This window comes from Oncorhynchus keta, unplaced genomic scaffold (assembly GCF_023373465.1).
Source record: "Oncorhynchus keta strain PuntledgeMale-10-30-2019 unplaced genomic scaffold, Oket_V2 Un_contig_1614_pilon_pilon, whole genome shotgun sequence".
Classification (NCBI taxonomy): domain Eukaryota; kingdom Metazoa; phylum Chordata; class Actinopteri; order Salmoniformes; family Salmonidae; genus Oncorhynchus; species Oncorhynchus keta.
The window spans coordinates 1,541-7,439 of record NW_026279735.1 but is presented as its reverse complement, the minus strand read 5'-3'; the positions used below and the strand labels follow the sequence as shown (position 1 = coordinate 7,439).

The window sequence follows — 5,899 nt, the reverse complement described above, 5'->3', positions numbered from 1 at the left end:
TAGGCTACCCTGCCGCCTCTACACTCTAACCACTAGGCTACCTGCCGCCTCTACACTCTAACCACTAGGCTACCCTGCCGCCTCTACACTCTAACCACTAGGCTACCTGCCGCCTCTACACTCTAACCACTAGGCTACCTGCCGCCTCTACACTCTAACCACTAGGCTACCTGCCGCCTCCACGCTCTAACCACTAGGCTACCTGCCGCCTACACTCTAACCACTAGGCTACCTGCCGCCTCTACACGCTCTAACCACTACGCTACCTGCCGCCTATGCTCTAACCACTAGGCTACCTGCCGCCTCTACGCTCTAACCACTAGGCTACCTGCCGCCTCTACGCTCTAACCACTAGGCTACCTGCCGCTTACGCTCTAACCACTAGGCTACCTGTCGCCTCTACGCTCTAACCACTAGGCTACCTGCCGCCTCTACGCTCTAACCACTAGGCTACCTGCCACCTCTATGTTCTAAACCACTAGGCTACCTGCCGCCTCCACGCTCTAACCACTAGGCTACCTGCCGCCTCTACGCTCTAACCACTAGGCTACCTGCCACCTCTACGTTCTAACCACTAGGCTACCTGCCACCTCTACGCTCTAACCACTAGGCTACCTGCCGCCTACGCTCTAACCACTAGGCTACTCTGCCACCCTCTATGCTCTAACCACTAGGCTACCTGCCGCTTCTACGCTCTAACCACTAGGCTACCTGCCGCCTCTACGCTCTAACCACTAGGCTACCTGCCGCCTCTACGCTCTAACCACTAGGCTACCTGCCGCCTCTACGCTCTAACCACTAGGCTACCTGCCACCTCTAAGCTCTAACCACTAGGCTACCTGCCGCCTCTACGCTCTAACCACTAGGCTACCTGCCGCCTCTACGCTCTAACCACTAGGCTACCTGCCAACCTTTTACGCTTCTAACCACTAGGCTACCTGCCGCCTCACGCTTAACCACTAGGCTACCTGCCGCCCTAAGCTCTAACCACTAGGCTACCTGCCACCTCTACGCTCTAACCACTAGGCTACCTGCCACCTCTACGCTCTAACCACTAGGCTACCTGCCGCCTCTACGCTCTAACCACTAGGCTACCTGCCGCCTCTACGCTCTAACCACTAGGCTACCTGCCGCCTACACTCTAACCACTAGGCTACCTGCCGCTACTCTAACCACTAGGCTACCTGCCGCCTCTACACTCTAACCACTAGGCTACCCTGCCGCCTCTACACTCTAACCACTAGGCTACCCTGCCACCTCTAACCACTAGGCTACCTGCCGCCTCTACGCTCTAACCACTAGGCTACCTGCCGCCTCTACGCTCTAACCACTAGGCTACCTGCCGCCTCTACACTCTAACCACTAGGCTACCTGCCGCCTCTACACTCTAACCACTAGGCTACCTGCCGCCCTACGCTCTAACCACTAGGCTACCTGCCGCCTCTACGCTCTAACCACTAGGCTACCTGCCGCCTCTACGCTCTAACCACTAGGCTACCTGCCACCTCTATGTTTTAACCACTAGGCTACCTGCCACCTCTACGCTCTAACCACTAGGCTACCTGCCGCCTCTACGCTCTAACCACTAGGCTACCTGCCACCTCTACGCTCTAACCACTAGGCTACCTGCCGCCTCTACGCTCTAACCACTAGGCTACCTGCCGCCTCTACGCTCTAACCACTAGGCTACCTGCCGCCTCTACGCTCTAACCACTAGGCTACCTGCCGCCTCTACGCTCTAACCACTAGGCTACCTGCCACCTCTACGCTCTAACCACTAGGCTACCTGCCGCCTCTACGCTCTAACCACTAGGCTACCTGCCGCCTCTACGCTCTAACCACTAGGCTACCTGCCAACCTTTACGCTCTAACCACTAGGCTACCTGCCAACCTTTACGCTCTAACCACTAGGCTACCTGCCGCCTCTAAGCTCTAACCACTAGGCTACCTGCCACCTCTACGCTCTAACCACTAGGCTACCTGCCGCCTCTACGCTCTAACCACTAGGCTACCTGCCGCCTCTACGCTCTAACCACTAGGCTACCTGCCGCCTCTAAGCTCTAACCACTAGGCTACCTGCCACCTCCACGCTCTAACCACTAGGCTACCTGCCGCCTACGCTCTAACCACTGGGCTACCTGCCGCCTCTACGCTCTAACCACCAGGCTACCTGCCGCCTCTACACTCAAACCACTAGGCTACCTGCCGCCTCACTCTAACCACTAGGCTACCTGCCGCCTCTACCCTCTAACCACTAGGCTACCCTGCCGCCTCTACACTCTAACCACTAGGCTACCCTGCCACCTCTAACCACTAGGCTACCTGCCGCCTCTACGCTCTAACCACTAGGCTACCTGCCGCCTCTACGCTCTAACCACTAGGCTACCTGCCACCTCTATGCTCTAACCACTAGGCTACCCTGCCCCCTCTACGCTCTAACCACTAGGCTACCTGCCGCCTCTACTCTCTAACCACTAGGCTACCCTGCCGCCTCTACACTCTAACCACTAGGCTACCTGCCGCTCTACATCTCTAACCACTAGGCTACCCTGCCGCCTCTACACTCTAACCACTAGGCTACCTGCGCCTCTACACTCTAACCACTAGGCTACCTGCCGCCTCTACACTCTAACCACTAGGCTACCTGCCGCCTCTACACTCTAACCACTAGGCTACCCTGCCGCCTCTACACCTAACCACTAGGCTACCCTGCCACCTCTAACCACTAGGCTACCCTGCCGCCTCTACACTCTAACCACTAGGCTACCCTGCCACCTCTACGCTCTAACCACTAGGCTACCCTGCCGCCTCTACGCTCTAACCACTAGGCTACCTGCCGCACATGCCCTGGTCTTGGCATGTGCGTTCTAGCTATTTAGATACAGTGCGGTTATCTAGTCTTATACAACCAGTCTACATGATGAGATCAGCAAGAATATTTTTATTTGGTAAAACGGCAGTCAAGCATCGATCATCATGTCATCAGAATATGACCCTGGATGTTTATTGGAACGGAGCAGCAAGATCACTGTACACTTTCACCACCCCGAAATTCATCAGAAACTTTTTTTTCGTCATCGGTAGCCTATTAATTAAACTGCTTTCCAGAGTCATCGCTTGACTCCATTTGTGTGTGTTCGTGCACGTGCGTGTGCGTGTTCGTGTGTGTGGTTGTGCGTGTTTGTGTGTGTGTGTGTGCCTGTGTGTGTGTGTGTGTGGTTATGTTTGTCGGTGCATGGGTGTGTGTGTGGTTGTGCGTGTGTGTGGTTGTGGTGGTGTGTGTGTGTGTGTGTGCCTGTGTGTGTGTGTGGTTATGTGTGTGGGGTGTGTGTGTGTGTGGTGTGTGCATGTGAGTGTGCTTGTGTGTGGTTGTGCGTGTGTGTGTGGGTTTGTGTGTGTGCATGTGGGTGTGCGTGTGTGTGGTTGTGCGTGTGTGTGCCTGTGTGTGTGTGTGGTTATGTTTGTGGTGTGTGTGGTGTGTTCATGTGGGTATGCTTGTGTGGTTGTGCTTGTGTGTGGTTGTGCGTGTTTGTGTGTGTGCCCGTGTGTGTGTGTGTGTGTGTGTGTGTGTGTGTGTGTGTGTGTGTGTGTGTGTGTGTGTGTGTGTGTGTGTGTGTGTGTGTGTGTGTGTGTGTGTGTGTGTGTGTGGGTTTTGAGCATTTGCATGTGGGTGTGTGTGTGTGTGGTTGTGCGTGTTTGTGTGGTTGTGCCTGTTTGCGTGTGGGTGTGTGTGTGTGTGGTTGTGCGTGTGTGTGTGTGTGTGTGTATGTGTGTGTGTGTGTGTGTGTGTGTGTGTGGGTGGGTTTGCGTGTGTGCATGTGGGTGTGTGTGTGTGGTTGTGCGTGTTTGTATGTGGTGTGCCTGTTTGCGTGTGGGTGTGTGTGTGTGTGTGTGTGCCTGTGTGTGTGTGTGTGTGTGTGTGTGTGTGTGTGTGTGTGTGTGTGTGGTGTGTGTGTGTGTGTGTGTGCGGTGTGTGTGCGTGTGCTGTGTGTGTGTGCCTGTTTGCGTGTGGGTGTGTGTGTGTGTGTGTGTGCCTGTGTGTGTGTGTGTGTGTGTGTGTTTGTGTGTGTGTTAGTGTGTGTGCGTGTGGGTGTTGTTGATGGGTGGGTTTATGCGTGTGCATGTGGATGTGTGTGGTGTGTGCCTGTTTGCGTGTGTGTGTGTGTGTGTGCCTGTGTGTGTGTGTGTGTGTGTGTTGTGTGTGTGCGTGTGGGTGTGTGTGTGGGTGGGTTTGCGTGTGTGCATGTGGGTGTGGGTTGTGCGTGTTGCGCGTGTGGGTGTGTGTGTGTGGAGGGTGTGTGTGTGTGTGGGTTGTGCCTGTTTGCGTGTGGGTGTGTGTGTGTGTGGGGTGTGTGTGTGTGTGTGTTTGTGGTTGTGCCTGTTTGCGTGTGCCTGTTTGCGTGTGCCTGCTTTGCGTGTGCCTGTTTGCGTGTGCCTGTTTGACGTGTGCCTGTTTGCGTGTGCCTGTTTGCGCGTGTGCCTGTTTGCATGTGCCTGTTTGCATGTGCCTGTTTGCGTGTGCCTGTTTGCGTGTGCCTGTTTGCGTGTGCCTGTTTGCGTGTGCCTGTTTGCGTGGTGCCTGTGAGTTCCCATTAACCTCAGGCATGAACACACATTAATACTCAATGTAACACAACAGATGTTTAATGTAAAGTGTGAGGGGGAAAATGATCTGTCAGGATCCACCGCCAGAGAGTCACTTCTACTATTATCGTGGCGGTGTCAGTTCTCTGTTAGCAAATGACAGTTCGTCAATGAAAGACAGAAGGCAAATATAAAGTTTCCATATTCTCCAATAACATTGTGGTCGCTGTGTAGCATGATATGTATGTCACATAGTACATACTGTATCATATATACTGTGTAAATTCATCCGGTGTAGATACTTCTGAATTCCATCTGGATTAATGTCACAGTGCTATTTGTGTTGTTAGTTGAAATAACAAGAAATCGTGAAATGTCAGAAAAAATGTCTTGCTGTTAGTAGGGGAGTAATATATAGTAGTAGGGGAGTAATATATAGTAGTAGGGAGTAATATATAGTAGTAGGGGAGTAACATATAGTAGTAATATATAGTAGTTGTGGAGTAATATATAGTAGTAGTGGAGTAATATATAGTAGTAGGGAGTAATATATAGTAGTAGTGGAGTAATATATAGTAGTAGTGGAGTAATATAGTAGTAATGAGGGAGTAATATATAGTAGATCGTGGAGTAATATATAGTAGTAGGGAGTAATATATAGTAGTAGTGGAGTAATATATAGTAGTAGTGGAGTAATATATAGTAGTAGTGGGAGTATAATATATAGTAGTTGTGGAGTAATGTATAGTAGTAGTTGGAGTAATATATAGTAGTAGGGGAGTAATATATAGTAGTAGTGGAGTAATATATAGTAGTAGTGGAAGTGATATATAGTAGTAGGGGAGTAATATATAGTAGTAGTGGAGTAATATATATAGTAGTAGTGGAGTAATATATAGTAGTAGTGAGGTAATATATAGTAGAAAGTGGAGTAATATATATAGTAGTAGGGGAGTAATATATCTAGTAGTAGTGGAGTAATAGTGGAGTAATATATGGCAATAGATAGTAGTAGTGGAGTAATATATAGTAGTTGTGGAGTAATATATAGTAGTTGTGGAGCAATAGTGAAGTAATATATAGCAATAGTGATATATAGTAGTGGAGTAATATATAATAGTAGTGGAGTAATACAGTTTTAGTGGAGTAATATATAGTCATAGTGGAGTAAGCGGAGAAGTAATAGTGGAGTAATATATAGCAGCAGTGGAGTAGTATATGGTAATTTATAGTAACTTATAGTAGTACTGGAGTAATAGTGGAGTAACAAAGTCATAGTGTATAAATAGTGGAGTAATATATAGTAGTAGCGGGA

The 5,899-nt window shown here is 50.2% G+C and overlaps 1 long non-coding RNA gene across 11 annotated transcripts; it reads right to left on the bottom strand.

Annotated features, from left to right (window-relative positions):
- Positions 1-19: 19 nt before the first annotated feature.
- LOC127919271 (uncharacterized) lies at positions 20-2,523 on the bottom strand. 11 transcript variants are annotated; one of them, XR_008102404.1, is made up of 6 exons: positions 1,981-2,077; positions 1,602-1,754; positions 1,276-1,346; positions 712-807; positions 520-551; positions 20-202 (listed from the first exon to the last, which is right to left on the bottom strand). It is a non-coding gene; the product is annotated as an uncharacterized LOC127919271 (long non-coding RNA). The 11 variants fall into 11 exon arrangements; XR_008102401.1 differs by lacking the exons at positions 20-202; positions 520-551; positions 1,981-2,077 and adding exons at positions 280-360; positions 391-454; positions 2,452-2,523; XR_008102399.1 differs by lacking the exons at positions 20-202; positions 520-551; positions 1,981-2,077 and adding exons at positions 280-360; positions 391-454; positions 2,323-2,391.
- Between the last annotated feature and the right edge of the window lie 3,376 nt (positions 2,524-5,899).